Source organism: Periplaneta americana, unplaced genomic scaffold (genome assembly GCF_040183065.1).
Source record: "Periplaneta americana isolate PAMFEO1 unplaced genomic scaffold, P.americana_PAMFEO1_priV1 scaffold_23, whole genome shotgun sequence".
NCBI classification, from domain to species: Eukaryota; Metazoa; Arthropoda; class Insecta; order Blattodea; family Blattidae; genus Periplaneta; species Periplaneta americana.
Window position 1 is genome coordinate 2412632 of NW_027185504.1, and position 19034 is coordinate 2431665.

Genomic DNA, 19034 nt, shown 5'->3' on the forward strand with positions numbered 1-19034 from the left:
TAAAAAATAGAGGTCACTACCTGAGCCGTGTGTCATCATCTGTGGCTCAATGAACGAGAACAACATCAATTCGATATATCATTTATCCAATCGATTAACACTGTAAACCAAGAAGAATACAGAATCATTAACCCTACGGAAAAAAACATTTAACGACACATCAAGAGATGGTGAAAAATGCTAGATCTGTAAAAGGAAAATTGCCTAAACCGAGCAAAAACTAACGGATGATTGTGATGAATATGAATCTGAAACTTGCATGAAGATGGCAGAGAGAAACGCATGAATACAATGACAAAAAAGTTCTCATCATCACGTAAATAAGTAACTGGTAAATTTACAATTATTATTAATTAATCACTAATGTAGAAATGTAACCTTAATTTGTATACATAATGAACAGAAAAAAAAGACATAGGCTACTTAGTATGTAATCTGAATTATTTTTTCTAGCATCAGACTGTATGTCCCCCTTCAACCTATTCCCAGACTGTGGGTCCTACTACAGTGTGTGGCTGAGTTCTCGGATACGAATACATTATTTAAGCCATATTAGACAGTTGAATATCAATTAAGACATTAAGAGTAATCCCTGTCGCACCAGCAAATGAAGTTCTAGGGCCAATCTTCAGGCTGTTGGGATGACGTTCACTTGCTTGCAGAGAGGTTAACGATCATCCAACAAGTATGGGAGTAACGTGCTTTCAACACGATGAACACTTGTCCACTAAAACTTTACGTAATACAAATATTTGCAGGTAGTGAACAAAAGTATTCATAGCACCAATCCATCACCCTACTAATTCCGCGATACTAATTCTACATTCCTGTTCCATTTCAGATTTTATAAGACACTCAACATTATCATATACGCCTACAAGAATACTGGCTCATTTGCAAGGATTAGGGCCTATCTGCCGTTATTTCTTGAGTCACATACACTTTGGAGAAAAATGAAATTAGTATTTATCTTATTATATTATGAAATTCTGTAGTGCAATAAACTGTAAAAATATATTTCTTTAATCAAGAATTTTCTGTCGTCTTGGAGCAGAAAATAAGATTTTTTGAAATGACTAAATAGCAAACGAACTTAGATTTCAAATTAGTACCGTTTCATCTTAACCAGCGCACACTGGCTTCCGTCAATGCAAGTCACTCTACATTATAATACGAGCAAACAGTCAGGCGTTCTAGGGTCCCGCATGGACTGAGCTTATAAAACCCAGGGTCAATGGGCCAGTCTGAAATGTTAACTTGCTTTGTATGTTCATCGGAACCCAAGTCTGACGACAAGCAGTTACGGGCGTGAGTCATGTCTGATGTGCAGGTGACTATTTACTATAGCTTTCAATAGAAGTGCATTGACCGTGTCTATTTTTACTTTAATATTGCAGAACTTTCGATCACAAATCGAACGAGTGGTCGCAAAGATCTGTAGCTGCTCTCGATGCCGATATATTATTGAAGTAGGCATGGCGGCAAAGCTAATGTTATACGTAATTTCGACGCCCTCATGCTCATAGCGAGGGGTGGTGACGTCATTGGATGTGGTCGCAGAAGTTACATTGGTTCATGTCCTAAGTATTAATGATATTAGCATTCGATTGTGGTTTCAAGAGTAGTTACAGTAAGTACTTGAAATAGTCACTATTTGTGTCACTATTGATTTCGGAACGGATAGCCTAGCCTGCATTTCTTCGCTCAATATGAATCGGCCACATTGATGGCAAAAGCGAAATTAATGACTTGTTGTATCCAATTTGTTCTTCTGAGCAAAACATGACAAGAGGTGCTCTACGCAAACTGCTCATGAACTATTTCAAAGGCAAATTATACAGGTCAGTTGTTGCTTTGGCAGAAGAATTTATGCTAAATAGTCACCATGCTTCTATTACAATCTTAAAAACGGCGAAGTTCATATTGAAGGAGATAAATGAATTGTGAACTATTTTGCTAGTAATATCATTATAAAATATTCAGTTTAATACTTTTCTTTTCTTAGAACCAAGATTTTGTTGTATAGTGTCGTGCTGTGAATTTAATATTACTACAAGTTACATTTTGCTGCTAGGGCATGCATCCTATTTTATTTCGCTACTTTTCCGTTACTCGCCCGGTATAAATTAATATATTGTGATTGTTCTTTACATTATAAAAATAACGGATTTCGCAATATGGCTGTAGACATAATAAAGTAATTTAATTTGGCTATAAACACATCCGACATTTCAACGCTTCAGGGCTATGCATTCTGAATAAAACATAGTTATATTTTATGTTAACGTCAACACGCAAAAAAATAACGACATTAAATATTGTGAGAATGGACACAGTCTATTATATACAGTCATTAAGCTCAAAACGTAGTAAATATGCATCCACAGATATATCCTAACCACTAGTTTCGCTAAAATCGCCTCATTATAGACAATGCGAAATATTACCGGCACAGTCTATTGTTCCTAGACCCTCACAACTCACGCTTCGTGATTGTATTTCCTAGACTGTGGCATTGATACATACAGTGGTGCACCCAAGGGGATATTAAAAGTGCTCTGGTCAACCCAAATTGAGAATGGGGAAAGGAATAAAAGATTGTAAGAAAAAATAAATAAAGTTATTAATTTAATTAAATGTGTGTATATATTAATTAATAAATGAACAAATAAATTAATAAACAAATCGGTAGGTAAGTAAATAAATAAATACATAAATATTTAAGATGGAAAGAGGTGCTATGAAGGATTAAATTACCTTACCGTCTTACTTTTTGTTACTGTAGGAAGTGTGTGTGTTTGAAAATTAATATGTAAACACGCCAGTAGGTGATTAGATTTTTCTACAACAGACTGTAATTTTGAAAGACTCGAACTTTCCACAATATCTGAAGTTGTGTTAACTTTTATTTGGAGCGTGGCTACCAGACTTAACTCTTTACACAGACAAGCACATTTAATTGACAATGTCTGTACTTCTCAAAATATCCTAGTTTTGCGTAGGGGTTCCGATATACAGGTCTAATGCTGGTCCATATCAATGACATTGGTTATAAATGACTTTCCCACCCCATATTTTAGGGTGCACCACATGCCTGCACAGACACGAACGATCATCCAACCAGAATGGGGGGAAACGCGTGGTAAACACGTTAATGGCCAGAGTGTATTAAAACGTTACAGTATCTGTAGCAGACTGATTATGAATTGACTTTCCAAACCATATGTCTAGATGTACCTATGGAAACAAATAAAGAATAGTAAAAATAAACTCACCCTTACTTCAAAAACCCAGGGCGGTGGGGGCCGCTTCAGTTGCACTTTGTCGGGCGCTCTAAAGAAAAGAAATGACAGTATATAATAAATTAATGTCATTAAATAATTTTTATAGACAGGAAGTAACAATAATTAGATTCATGCCGCGTTGAATATAAAATATATTTGATCGAAATTTGGACTTCTCGCCCGCTGATGTCTGATGCAGAACACACAGCTCAAACAAAATGAATTAAAAAATAGAGGTCACTACCTGAGCCGTGTGTCATCATCTGTGGCTCAATGAACGAGAACAACATCAATTCGATATATCATTTATCCAATCGATTAACACTGTAAACCAAGAAGAATACAGAATCATTAACCCTACGGAAAAAAACATTTAACGACACATCAAGAGATGGTGAAAAATGCTAGATCTGTAAAAGGAAAATTGCCTAAACCGAGCAAAAACTAACGGATGATTGTGATGAATATGAATCTGAAACTTGCTGAAGATGGCAGAGAGAAACGCATGAATACAATGACAAAAAAGTTCTCATCATCACGTAAATAAGTAACTGGTAAATTTACAATTATTATTAATTAATCACTAATGTAGAAATGTAACTTTAATTTGTATACATAATGAACAGAAAAAAAAGACATAGGCTACTTAGTATGTAATCTGAATTATTTTTTCTAGCATCAGACTGTATGTCCCCCTTCAACCTATTCCCAGACTGTGGGTCCTACTACAGTGTGTGGCTGAGTTCTCGGATACGAATACATTATTTAAGCCATATTAGACAGTTGAATATCAATTAAGACATTAAGAGTAATCCCTGTCGCACCAGCAAATGAAGTTCTAGGGCCAATCTTAAGGCTGTTGGGATGACGTTCACTTGCTTGCGGAGAGGTTAACGATCATCCAACAAGTATGGGAGTAACGTGCTTTCAACACGATGAACCCTTGTCTACTAAAACTTTACGTAATACAAATATTTGCAGGTAGTGAACAAAAGTATTCATAGCACCAATCCATCACCCTACTAATTCCGCGATACTAATTCTTCATTCCTGTTCCATTTCAGATTTTATAAGACACTCAACATTATCATATACGCCTACAAGAATACTGGCTCATTTGCAAGGATTAGGGCCTATCTGCCGTTATTTCTTGAGTCACATACACTTTGGAGAAAAATGAAATTAATATTTATCTTATTATATTATGAAATTCTGTAGTGCAATAAACTGTAAAAATATATTTCTTTAATCAAGAATTTTCTGTAGTCTTGGAGCAGAAAATAAGATTTTTTGAAATGACTAAATAGCGAACGAACTTAGATTTCAAATTAGTACCGTTTCATCTTAACCAGCGCACACTGGCTTCCGTCAATGCAAGTCACTCTACATTATAATACGAGCAAACAGTCAGGCATTCTAGGGTCCCGCATGGACTGAGCTTATAAAACCCAGGGTCAATGGGCCAGTCTGAAATGTTAACTTGCTTTGTATGTTCATCGGAACCCAAGTCTGACGACAAGCAGTTACGGGCGTGAGTCATGTCTGATGTGCAGGTGACTATTTTCTATAGCTTTCAATAGAAGTGCATTGTCCGTGTCTATTTTTACTTTAATATTGCAGAACTTTCGATCACAAATCGAACGAGTGGTCGCAAAGATCTGTAGCTGCTCTCGATGCCGAGATATTATTGAAGTAGGCATGGCGGCAAAGCTAATGTTATACGTAATTTCGACGCCCTCATGCTCACAGCGAGGGGTGGTGACGTCATTGGATGTGGTCGCAGAAGTTACATTGGTTCATGTCCTAAGTATTAATGATATTAGCATTCGATTGTGGTTTCAAGAGTAGTTACAGTAAGTACTTGAAATAGTCACTATTTGTGTCACTATTGATTTCGGAACGGATAGCCTAGCCTGCATTTCTTCGCTCAATATGAATCGGCCACATTGATGGCAAAAGCGAAATTAATGACTTGTTGTATCCAATTTGTTCTTCTGAGCAAAACATGACAAGAGGTGCTCTACGCAAACTGCTCATGAACTATTTCAAAGGCAAATTATACAGGTCAGTTGTTGCTTTGGCAGAAGAATTTATGCTAAATAGTCACCATGCTTCTATTACAATCTTAAAAACGGCGAAGTTCATATTGAAGGAGATAAATGAATTGTGAACTATTTTGCTAGTAATATCATTATAAAATATTCAGTTTAATACTTTTCTTTTCTTAGAACCAAGATTTTATTGTATAGTGTCGTGCTGTGAATTTAATATTACTACAAGTTACATTTTGCTGCTAGGGCATGCATCCTATTTTATTTCGCTACTTTTCCGTTACTCGCCCGGTATAAATTAATATATTGTGATTGTTCTTTACATTATAAAAATAACGGATTTCGCAATATGGCTGTAGACATAATAAAGTAATTTAATTTGGCTATAAACACATCCGACATTTCAACGCTTCAGGGCTATGCATTCTGAATAAAACATAATTATATTTTATGTTAACGTCAACACGCAAAAAAATAACGACATTAAATATTGTGAGAATGGACACAGTCTATTATATACAGTCATTAAGCTCAAAACGTAGTAAATATGCATCCACAGATATATCCTAACCACTAGTTTCGCTAAAATCGCCTCATTATAGACAATGCGAAATATTACCGGCACAGTCTATTGTTCCTAGACCCTCACAACTCACGCTTCGTGATTGTATATACTAGACTGTGGCATAGATACAAACAGTGGTGCACCCAATGGGACATTAAAAGTGCTCTGGTCAACCCAAATTGAGAATGGGGAAAGGAATAAAAGATTATAAGAATAAATAAATAATTAAATAAATAAATAAATAAGTAAATAAATAAATAAAGTAATTAATTAATTAAATTATATGTATGTATATATTAATTAATAAATGTACAAATAAATAAATAAATGAATAAATGTTGCGACCGTTATGTATGTGAGTCAGTTATGGGATGCTTGATGTCGTCGCAATGTCGTAATTATAGTTTGATTGTGTTTGTGTGACTATTGTATATTAATTTAATATGTATGGCACGGAAAGCTGCATATTTGTGTTATAGAAGTGTTACGTATGTGTGTTGTTAATGTTTTTATACATTTCAAATTGATACCTGATATTTGTTTTGCATTCGCAATGCCTAATTTACGGATTGTTTATGTTTTGTTTACTTCGTGTAAGTTAATTTAATTTTCTTTTCAATTTCTCTTTATGCTTATATTTTTTGTGTATGAAACTATAACCCTAACATGTTTATGTACTCGTAAAATAGGGCTAACCCCCATTGGAGATACAATAATAATAATTATTATTCATATCGTTATAAAACGATAACAGAATACAAATGATGACTTGAATTTTATTCATATCTCTAAAGAACGATAACAAAATATAAATAACGTGATATCCATAAAGAACGATAACTGTATATAAATGATAATTTGAATAGCATTTACATCGCTAAAGAACGATTAAAAAATAAAATGAAAACTTGAAGAAGGCCCGAACCCACAACCTTCGAATCATTAAACAAGCATTCTACCGCTGGTCTACGAGGCGCAGATATGTAACACTTTCATAGTTACGGAACTGCTTGTACAAGCACATGCATCGTGTAACATCGCCGCGACCCGAAGTGGACTTTGAAAATATTCGCTGTTCACGAGTGCGGCCACTTTTTTTTTTACAGCTGTACATAATGCGTTGGACAGTTTGCCACTGTCACATATTCTGTGACACAGTACATGAGGGTAGACCACCAAAGGGAAAACTGAGAGACAGAACTTAAACTGAGGGGATTCGATCAGGCATCGGAACTGGAATTCGGTGTGGCTTAGTGGATAAAGGGGCAGTACATAGGGCTGAAAACCCTGGTTCGAGTCCCGGTACTGGAGACAATTTTTCTCTGTTCCATCCATCCTTCATCATAAGATAATTCCGAATTCCTGCACGGAAATATCATATGTACTTCGGTAAATAATAATAATATTTTTAATCAAGTCAAATACGTAATATAGGCATTCATATGGTCACTATGGCTTAGCTCTCATTATAAGAAATCACTTATAACCTCTAGATCGCCTATATTGTTTGGTCACGACGAGTCTGTCTATATTACGATGAATACTGTTACTATATAAACGACATAAAGCAGTTACGAAATGATAGGCTTTAGGCGTGTACGCGCAATATTTTTCAACAGGTTCATTTTAGAAAAAAAATGTTCGTAGACACAAGTGGATTCAAAGCATCTTAGCTGTGAAATTACCTAAGTTAGGGAACTTTTCATTAGGTAATAATTCATACAATTTCTTGCTGGTTTTACATAACATTTTAAAAAAAGTATTGTTCTCTATGACACGGCTATGTCTATCGGACAATAAATTTATCGGACTGCATTTTCAACTGGCAGTGATTGTAGGTTCGCTTTTCCATTAACAAATTATTCTTGTAGATTCTTGGAAACTTTCTCAATATTTCAACCTGCACAACAAACTACATTAAAATAACACAGTGCTTTATCTCGTGTAACAACTATTTTATTCATATAAAACATTCTGAATAATCCTATTTTAAACTCTAACCTACAAATTTATGTTCGCCAAAATCCTTCTTATGTTCAAGATCGAGGTACATTCTGATCTTATAATGTTTTATATAAATCTCTACTAAACAGATGAGGCATTGAACTTTACCTATATTGAAAATAAGAAAATAGTCTTGTTTCGATGCTTCTTCGAAATTAAAACGAAACCTACAAATTATTCGTCATTTTTCATCACTTTACACACCCCTGATTAGAACGATGTGGTACCGAGATCAACTTCTGAATACTGTATGCACACGCAGTCAGATAGAATATTTGTGGATGGAGAAATGAAGGGGTGATGTATATAGTGCTCGTGCGGGAACATATTGTCCATGCCAGTGTCGGAAATAATTTTGAATTGTATTCTCATAGTTTTGAAACAAAAGGTATGAATTTTTTAAGATTGTTTGAACCAAAATGCAACACTGCTACAGTATTTAATCATAGTAGTAATGTAGGCCCAAGAATATAAAACAAATTTATATTTAAATATCCTAATCTTGTCTATTCTAATAGTTGTAGTATTAAATTTAAAAATTATGTATGGATTTTATAAAAATCGAAAAATTGTAAATTTAAATTTATATATGCTTATTGTGTAATAGACGTAAAACAAATTGTATTATATAATTCTTAATTTCAATTCAGGAATCCTCCCCGAGCACAGGAGCGAGCTAAAGTTTTTCTGTATATATTATATTTTATGTTACAATTATTAGCAAAATAAATGAACAAATGAATGGCTGGATGGACGAGCGGACGAACGGACGGACGGACAGACGGACGAACGAACGAACGCACGAACAAATAAATAAATAAATGCCTGTTCTAAACACACAGCAGCATGTTTCACTCACTGTTGTACAGTAATAATATTGGTTGAAAATCAGTTACTTAAACACCCTACAATTGTGTTTCATTTTTTACTCAAATGAATAAGTATGAAGAGATAACACTGTGTTAATTTTGTTAGGAATGTATCATACCAGGTTCTGGATCGCCAAGAAATGTGTTTAACCTCAATTTAACGTTTTACCTGCATTTTCATTACCCTAGTTGTCAAAGGTTGGGTCGGTCATCGATATAGCTCTAGAGCAGAGAGAGGGACACGTAATCCGAGGCTGGGTTCAAATCCCGCTTGGATTCATCGCCTGGTTGAGAAGATTTCTCCAACTTCAAGATGAACGTCAGGTAATCTCATGGCAAAACCTCGGTCTCATTTCGTCAGAATACTCTACCACTGTCACTAATTTCATGAATTTTAGATAAATAATCGATTAAAATACTTCGATTCCTCTCGAATTGCGAGTTACAGGCTATACCGCTTTCTCTCAGTTGAGCACCTGCTGGCGCTGTACAATTCTGCCAGTATAGCAGCGCTCTGCTCGACCGACACGTCAGATATGGCGTTGCGTTTCTTGTTGCTAGTGCACCGTCAAGTACTCGAGACAGTGCCCTACAGCTCGGCGCTAGCCGCCGTTATGATGCCCACGCTCGTGCTGTCTGCCTTCTACAGGACCTTCATCGACTTGTTCGTCATGGTGGTCAGCGTCGCACTGGCCAGCAGGTTCCGACAAATCAACAAGAGCCTGCGGGCCAGCAGGGAAAAGGTGGGTCACTTATCCACACATAATCTATTTATAGTCCGCTTTTAATGAATTCGGAGGAACATATCACCACCCAAAAGAACTAGCGGTGAGCAATTATTTTATTTCATCTTAAACCTGGGCCAGCTAATCCTTCGAAGATTACGAGTAGTATTAATTCTCGCTCCGGTCGTGTTACGAACGCTGCGTACAGCTAATTTTGGTGTATGGGGCTGCCACCTTACTGTCTCCAAGCTTGCAGGGTCTCTATTCGTGTTACAAATACTTCACAGGTTGACTTCCATCTCTTTAGAGTTGCTGCAGGGATGAATTACTAATGGGATTCAAAATGCATAACTTTCTTGTTTTCTTACGTCGTTATCTATCGAAGCTGTATCAATTACTGAGTTATTTGGCGTCGATGAACAACGATCGAGAAAACGAGACTAACAGCGCCCGCAAAGCCAAAAACCCGCACGACAATGTTGGACTGGTTGTGAGTCTTCCGAGACCCGATATTGATCAACTCCCGAAGTCCCGAAGTCAGCAGTTGTTCATACCTGACTGAACTTTTATCTACTTTGGCAACTGTTGCATATGTATGAACAATCAAGTAGCCTATTTGAAACATCATCTCTACCTTTCAGTGTATAATAATCCGTTCCCCAATCTTTATTTAATTACAAGGCCTTATTAAAAGGCTAGGAATTTTCATTTCAAATGTTTAAGATCAAGTGTGCAATCTCAAGTAAAAAGATAATAACGTTATGTTTTATGTTTCTTAGAAATGCAAATTTATTTCAGAATTGTTTTTTTTTCTATTTATATAACCATAGGTAATATATAATAGAACCAGAACATTTTGATAACTAAGATACTGTTCTGTTTTGTCTTTTTGTCTCATTTAAACATTTATAATGTTATATATTTCAATGATGTATGTCATTCAAAATTACGAAATCTTTCCACGCCGACCAAATGCTATTTCGAGAATGATGAGCGAGACTTGAAGCGCACGAGAATGACTTGCCGAGACTCGAAAGACAAATGTAACTAACACAGCGAACGAGAGCGGCAGTTAGTTTTGTTCATCTCTAGTTGAGTCACATTGTGGAAGAATACAGTAAGATGAATCTGCAGTTAATTAATTGCCGTATTTTATGTTAACTATGAATCCTGCCTAGGACTCGCGTTACGGAATGCGCGCTGGTTCGAGTCCTCATGGGGAAAGAAATTTTCTCATGAAATTTCATCCAGTGTATGGGACCGGTGCCCACCCAGCATCGTGATGCACTTGGGGAGCTGCGATAGGTAGCGAAATCCGGTTGCGAATGCCAGCTATAACGACTGGGGGGATCATCGTGCTAACCACACGATACCTCCATTCTGGTTGGATGATCGTCCACCTCTTCTTCGGCATGTGGGCGTGAGACCAGCAGCCGGCTGGTCGGTCTAGGCCCTCCACGGGCTGTAGCGCCACGGATTATTATTATTATTATTACTATTATTATTATTGTTATTATTATTATTATTATTATTATTATTATTATTATTATTATGTTAACTATGAAGTTTCGATTCAACTAGCTGTGGTAAGTGTGGCCTAATATGAACAAAAAGGAACGTCGGCTTCACTCAGAACAAAATTGATTGCGTAAAATTCAAGCTGTAGGTCTTAGTGACGTGTAACGGCAAGGAAATTAGAATAGTAATCATATGAAGCTACTTCTCTGGCTACCGTTTCACAGATGACATCATAACATTACAGACAAATGACAAAATGATCAGAGAATTCTCCAAATACGAATTCTTGAGACGCAGAAGATGCCGACTACCCACATGAGATATGGGCGCGAAACGATTGAACTTTTTCTGGGAAAATGTCTTCAGCTGCCATTATAAGAGCTAATGTAGAAATTTATCTTGCTTCCACCTCTTTTGTTTAGGAATAACAAATTACTCGAGGAGTCTAACAGCGCACCAAGTGGCACCACGTGCATAAAATATGTCCCCTCCTCCTTCTGAAACTAACAAATTTAATTTAAATCAAATAATATAGATTTTTATTCTTCCCATCTTCCATTGAAAATTCACATTGGAACCAATTGGGACAATGATTGACTAACCATGTAGCTTTCACATGGTGATTTCTTTCTCCCTCATTTTCTCTCTCTTGGCACATACATGAAAAGAGCTGATGTCTAAGGATAACATGAATTCCAGTCAGAAGTAATTAAATAAGCTAAGCATGAGGGGATTTACCAGCTATACAGTCAAAAAGTTTACAATTATCAAAAGCTTACCTGTAAAACATAAAGTGTATGGACTACCAACTCTATGACTTTCAAGAATATCCAACAATATCTTTGAAGTCTTCTCTTCCACGTAACAACACCATGAAACCGATCAAACACCTGCTTCGAATTAACGTTCCCGATGAACATATAACGTGTCAAACTTACCGTCACTGCCTCGCCATAATGGCAGATGAATGTGTAATTACGTCATAAATTTAGTAAATTTGAACAACACATTAATCAAAATTGCTACACACGATTAAAATTAACGAAACCTTAACCACTGATTGCCAGTTGCTGGATGTTTGCTCGAGGAAACGTTACACAAGCAGCGCACTAGGGCAATTAAAATTCGATTCCAGTTACAAGCGAATTCCCACCCCCTCATATGGGTAAGCTGCTATAATTGTAGTTTAATTTGTTGGTTGATTATATAATTTTATTAATGAATTTATTGTTTCAGGGATATCTTCGTGCATGATCTTAAGCTACCGATCTTTTTTAATCGTGTGTTTAAACTACCGAAGAAAAAAAAATGATTTCTAATTTGAATTCCTCTAAGAAAAACAGCTAATATCTAAATCTTTGTAATGAGGTCATCGTAGGGAAATTCTGCCTATTCATAGGATGGTATGTTAAGTATTAATTTAGTGTTATTCCTATTAACTAAAGCGATTTTATATACATAACACTAATTAATCGCCTTAATACTCGCTAGGAAGCTATTAATGATTTCATGTACAAGTCTCTTTTCAAAGTTAAAATCCACAGCCGATAGTAATTCCCAAATAGGGGGGCAAACTTCCGTAGGTCCTATGAACATATGTTTCATAATTCACATCTATGCAAAATACAGAATTTGAGATGCAAAAATAGCATTGTGTAATTATCCCTCGACGAGCCACAGTAGATTCTCCAAGTGTTGCCCATGGCTCTCAATGTATGCGGTCACACGTCGCACGATACTTTTCAGATGCCCTCAGAAGTAAAAAAAGTAAATAGGGTTTAGATCTGGTGACCTAACCGGCCATACAACAGGACATCCTAGCCCAATCCATCAGCCAGGGAAAATGTTTTTTAAATAATGGCAAACGATAACATAGAAGTGAGATCGAATTGCATCACTCATCAACAACATGTCTAGTCTACTACAAACGATACAGAGAAACAACGCACTGCGAAGGCACTTTCACTGATACGATTGCTGTTAATGACTGAAATCGTGAAGAGGAGTATTGATATCTACCTCGGAAAAAATGCGCTTGAATCATTTCCCTGTCTAAAAATATGGCGTAAGTTACATCCTGTTTACCTGAGAAATGGCATTTAAGTTGCATTTTCTAAGTGTACGTAAGATGAATTACCCGACATTGGTTGTTATGGTTATGAGACATTGGTATTCACCCGACCCGATATTTTTACGATACACGGCGATGCATATTATGCTTCAATGCTCGTACACTCGAATGCATTGATATTCGGAAGATGTAAACAAAAGTTCTATTTCTTCCCAGAGCATATCCATACATTGGGAAGGGGTGTGGTAGGTTGTTTATACGTTTTAGACCGTACGACAATCATTGCACTCTCCGTATGACCTTCTCTGATGACCCAGCACTATAAAGCTAAGGCATCTATCCCACTTACGTTCTCTGCTAGGTCTACTACTCAGAAGCTGTTTATCTCTATTGCTATGATGGAACTGAAGACAAAGTAGGCATATTTTATTTTGTGCAACGATAGAACTAATAATATTTGTGGATCTTCTCCTTAGTTCAATTGCAATTATTTGTGTAAAATGAAAAAAATTATACAGAGTGTAAGAGGTATAAGTGCCGTCCTTTTCACAGTCGTCGGGGACAGTCTACAGGATCAAAAAATGTCCATACAACATAGGATCAAAACTTGATAGTTTTCCCAGAAAAAATATTTCTTCTGTTTTTATTCGCATTATACTGCTTATATCGTTAGTAAAATTACGAAAACAATTACATCAGTAGGTATATCTAGCAAAGCATTAATATTACTTTAAATAGATATTTGTATGTTCTATTATGTTTTCGTGAAATTAAATAAAATTTCATGCTTAAATTTGTTACTATTCTGGCGTGAGGGACATGGCAACGTGTTCAGCAGGCAGTACTCTGCACAGACGTACGTACGAGTCAGCTGAGTTCAAGCTCCCTGTGCATAGGTCTACTGCCGAGCGGATGGCAGTTTGGTACCAGGTATTCGATAAACAACTTACCATTACATTCAAAGTTTAGGAATATCATATGTTATTAATTTATGGAGAAAGTCGTCGTAATTCAAGTGAGGCAAGAAGATGTACCGTCAATGTTTTCCGCAATGAAGATTACCTAATCGGCGAACTTTTGTAGCGATTTCTCAACAATTATTACAAACTAGGAGTCTCTTACCTCGTTTCGAAAATCACACAAATAGAAATTTCTTTAAAATGGTACTGCTTTATGGAAGCGAGCGATATTAAAATGTTGCATTTAAAAAAAAGTCCGTGTGATTTTGTGCAGTAAACCTTTATTGTTTATTTTTTAGACGTATAATAAAAATGGACCAATATTGCCAATATTGTTAAATAAAATAGAAATTTACTATAAAGTTATATTAAGGAGATTGAATGTTTGTATTTGCTGTTCGTTTTATGTAAACAACGGTCCGCCCCTTCATTAGAACAGAGCACCTGTTTTGTACCGCTATGTCTGTATCCGCTTGAGCTGTACCTTGTGCTTGTAAACTCTCTCCTCCTCATCCAGCAACGTTGCCAAACGCCTAATATTGTAAACTTTAATAATTAGATAAATATTGCAATTAGAAAAAAAAATGTGCCCGAAGATTGAAATTTTAGCACACGTCTTGGGATTCTATGAACAGGGATTGCTCTTGAAGAACTCTAGACATCATCTTGGGAGATCCAAAATTGCTGCCGCATTAAGAAATAAGGGCTGGATTGTAGAAGAAGAAATCTCCTGTCTAGCTGAAAATGGGTCAACAAGACAAGTAGATATTTTAGCGTACAATGCTGACACTAAACAGGGCATCATTGTGGACCCCACGATACGTTTCGAAGTAGGATGTCATCAGTCAGTCGAGGTCCACCTTGAGAAGAAGTCGATCTATGAGCCTACAGTCAACTATTTCAAGCTGAATTATGCCTTAATTCACGTTGAAGTATTCGGCTTGCTCATAAGTGCTCGACGGACTATACCTGCTTTTTTCGAAGAATTTCGACGGCATTTTTCTCTACCAACATCTCTGAGGGTTGACATTGTGATACCAAATCCTAATTAATCACATGGTGCCACATTAAGAGCAATTGTAATTTTTCACGCCCTTTTCTTTGTTTCCCTTCTTTAAAATTTAATATCTATGTTTACATATGTATAACAATTTTTTTTGAGTATATACTGAGTCCGTAAGGGCTACCCACAATGGGGAGCAGTTTACTATTATTATTATTATTATTATTATTATTATTATTATCATTATTACTATTATTATTATTATTATTATTATTACATGAATAATCATCAGTTAAAACAATGACACTTATACCCCTTACACCTTGTATAAGAGGAGTACGAAGGGAACTACCACAGCGCAGTTTAGCCTAGGCGGACTTTGCAAAAAGAATAAATTCAAATAATTACATCTTACTTTTAAAACTTTTCTCCATGCATTTCACTAGTAATGGAAAACGTTTAATCTCTGCTCTTCTCAGCAATCAATATTACTTTCCTGTGATTCATAGCAATGAAACGTCCACACCTGTGGAGTAACGGCCAGCGCGTCTGGCAGCGAAACCAGGTGGCCCGGGTTCGATTCCTGGTTGGGGCAAGTTACCTGGTTTGAGGTTTTTTCCGGGGTTTTCCCTCAACCCAATATGAGCAAATGCTGGGTAACTTTCGGTGCTGGACCCGGACTCATTTCACCGGCATTATCACCTTCATCTCATTCAGACGCTAAATAACCTTAGATGTTGATACAGCGTCGTAAAATAACCCAATAAAATAAGCAATGAAACATTAATTTATGTTCGTTCCCTCGTAGGATTGTGGCGGTCACAATTGTGTAGCATTCAGATAGAATGTTAACTATTACTCACCACTCTTGGCAGACGATGGCGGCGGACGGCCCGCGAGGGTTACAGCGACCTGTCCTTCCCTGTCCTTCCTCACCAAGCAGCTGGATGCGCGGGTCTCGGCCCTCGTGCTGCTCTCCTTCTCCTCCAACCTCTACTACATCTGCCAGCAGCTCTACAACAGCATGACGTTAGTACCTAGAGATTGGCCTCCAACGCTTGACGCAATGCGACGGTGAAATTTAGACTATCTCTTATTATTTAATAATTGTCTTTATTATTATTATTATTATTATTATTATTATTATTATTATTATTATTATATTTTATGAAGAGGTAGAAAAATCAAATATCTTGGCGCAACAGTAACAAATATATATAAATAATACTCGGGGGGAAATTAAACGCAGAATAAATATGGGAAATGCCTGTTATTATTCGCTTGAGATGCTTTTGTCACCTAGTCTGCTGTCAAAAAATCTTAAAGTTAGAATTTATAAAACAGTTATATTACCGGTTGTTCTGTATGGTTGTGGAACTTGGACTGTCACTTTGAGAGAGGAACAGAGATTAAGGATGTTTGAGAATAAGGTTCTTAGAAAATATTTGGGGCTAAGTGGGATGAAGTTACTGGAGAATGGAGAAAGTTACACAACGCAGAACTGCACGCATTGTATTGACTTGACATAATTAGGAACATTAAATACACGTATGGGCGAATCCAGAAATGCACATAGAGTGTTAGTTGGGAGGCCGGAGGGAAAAAGACCTTTCGGGAGGCCGAGACGTAGATGGGAATATAATATTAAAATGGATTTGAGGGAGGTGGGATATGATGATAGAGACTCGATTAATCTTGCTCAGGATAGAGACCAATGGCGGGCTTATGTGAGGGCGGCAATGAACCTCCGAGTTCCTTAAAAGCCAGTAAGTAAGTAATTACAGACGTCTGAGATAGGCATAGCAAGTAGCACGTATGAGCCAATCCAGAAATGCATATAGAGTGTTAATTGGGAGACCGGAGGGAAAAAGACCTTTGGGGAGGCCGAGACGTAGATGGGAGGATAATATTAAAATGGATTTGAGGGAGGTGGGATATGATGATAGAGACTGGATTAATCTTGTACAGCAGTAGTGTCAGAGTTGTAAGCTCCAAAACCGGTTGTGGAGCTAGAGAGTGCAGTCGGAGCGTGAATTTGCTTATGTCTGTGGAAACACCGGAGCACGCAACGGTCATAGTGGAGCGCTCCGCTCCGTTTAGTCTCTGCCTGACAACGCTGTTGTACAGGATAGGGACCGATGGCGGGCTTATGTGAGGGCGATAATGAACCTACGTGTTCCTTAAAAGCCATTTGTTAGTACTTATTATTATTATTATTATTATTATTATTATTATTACTATTATTATTATTTAACGAAACTGCATCAACTGCGAGGTTGTAAATACAGCTTCGATGGAATTGGTGATGCCGATACGAAATGGAATTTTGACAACATGACTCCGAGGATTATATATTGTATTACCTGACGTTCGCTATATAGTTCAGAGAAGCAAACAAACCTATCGGCCAAGCGAAACTCGAATCGCTTGCGAAACCAATCCAGGTTGGCAGCTTCTTAATTGTTATCTTGAAAATTTAAAGTTGACGGAAGAATAATTCATTTATTTACTTGTTTATTTACTTATCAATCACTCGAGCAATCAATCCGTCAGTTTGTCTCTGCCTGCCTACCTACTTACGCTCATCCATCTATCCTTCCTTCGAAACATCTATCCTTCTGTTAGCCAACAGCTATTAGCCAATAATAAATTATTTCAAAACAAGCAATGCATCTCTTCTCTTGCGATAATTGCGGCGCCATTTTCCCATTTTTGGCGCTGTGCAGGTTTTTAATATCTTCGGAGCCACCGGCGTGGCTCAGTCGTTAAGGCGCTTGCCTGCCGCACAGTGTGCAGTAATGCAAATCTAGCTGGACAAAATGCATAACTTTCCTGCATTTCAACGGATTGTTATGACACTTTGTACAGACCTTATAGATAACACATATTCTTTGTGTACAAACTCTAACTACGATTGTGCAAGAGGAACTACCCCTTTAACCGAGGTGGTTTTAGACAAAAATAGTAACTTCTCTCCTATGTAACAGATTTTTATGAAAAATTGTAAGGAAGTTACAGGTAGAATATATTTTTTGTGTACAAACTATATACACAGTTCCAAAAGAGGGGCGTATATTTACACAAGATTAACTTATGAAACTTTGTACAAGAGTTACAGGTAGCATATATTTCTGTGTACAAATTCTTATTACATCTGTATGCCACCTGTAGGCCTAGTAGTTATACAAAGTTGCATAAAAATATATTATATAGGAGAGAAATTGTTAATTTTTTCTAAATGCACCAATGTAAAGAGGCAATTCCTCTTATAAAACATAATCAGACTTTGTAGACAAAAAATATGTTCCACCTGAAACTTCTGTACAAAGTTTCATAAAAATCTGTTAAATAGGAAAGAACTTATTAATTTTGTTTAAATGCATTTCTAAAAGGAATAGTTTCACTTATGGAACACTTCCACCGGATGCTTGCCAACTTGCAGTGTAAATAAAAATACACACAAATATAGTTTGTGCACAAAAAATATATGCTACTTGTAACTTCCGTACAATGTGTCCTAAAAATCATTTAGATAGGACAGAAGTTATTAATTCTGTCTAAATGCACCCGCTATAAAGGGGTAGTTTTTCTTGTCCAAACGTAATCAGGGTTTGTACACAAATGATATGTACCACCTGTAAGTCAAGTACAAAGTTTCATAACAATTCGTTAGACTGCAGAGAAGTTATTAATTTTGTCCAGCTAATGATTTGCGTTCTGATCCACTGTGCATTTGTTAAGGATAGATAAAAATGTGTCCAATGTATTTTTAAACTGATATTCCTTATCATGTGAATAATATTGTAAGTCTAAAACACTCTCACAGTGATTAAAAACTTCCTTAGTCAATGATTCTTTTCTGCTGTTAAGCCAAACATGAAATAGTTACCTTATGTCCCACCACTGAAAAAATTAGTTACATATAAATGCGCAAGAACGCGCAAACTTTAAAACAAGGATTCAACACTATAAATGCTGCTGTATT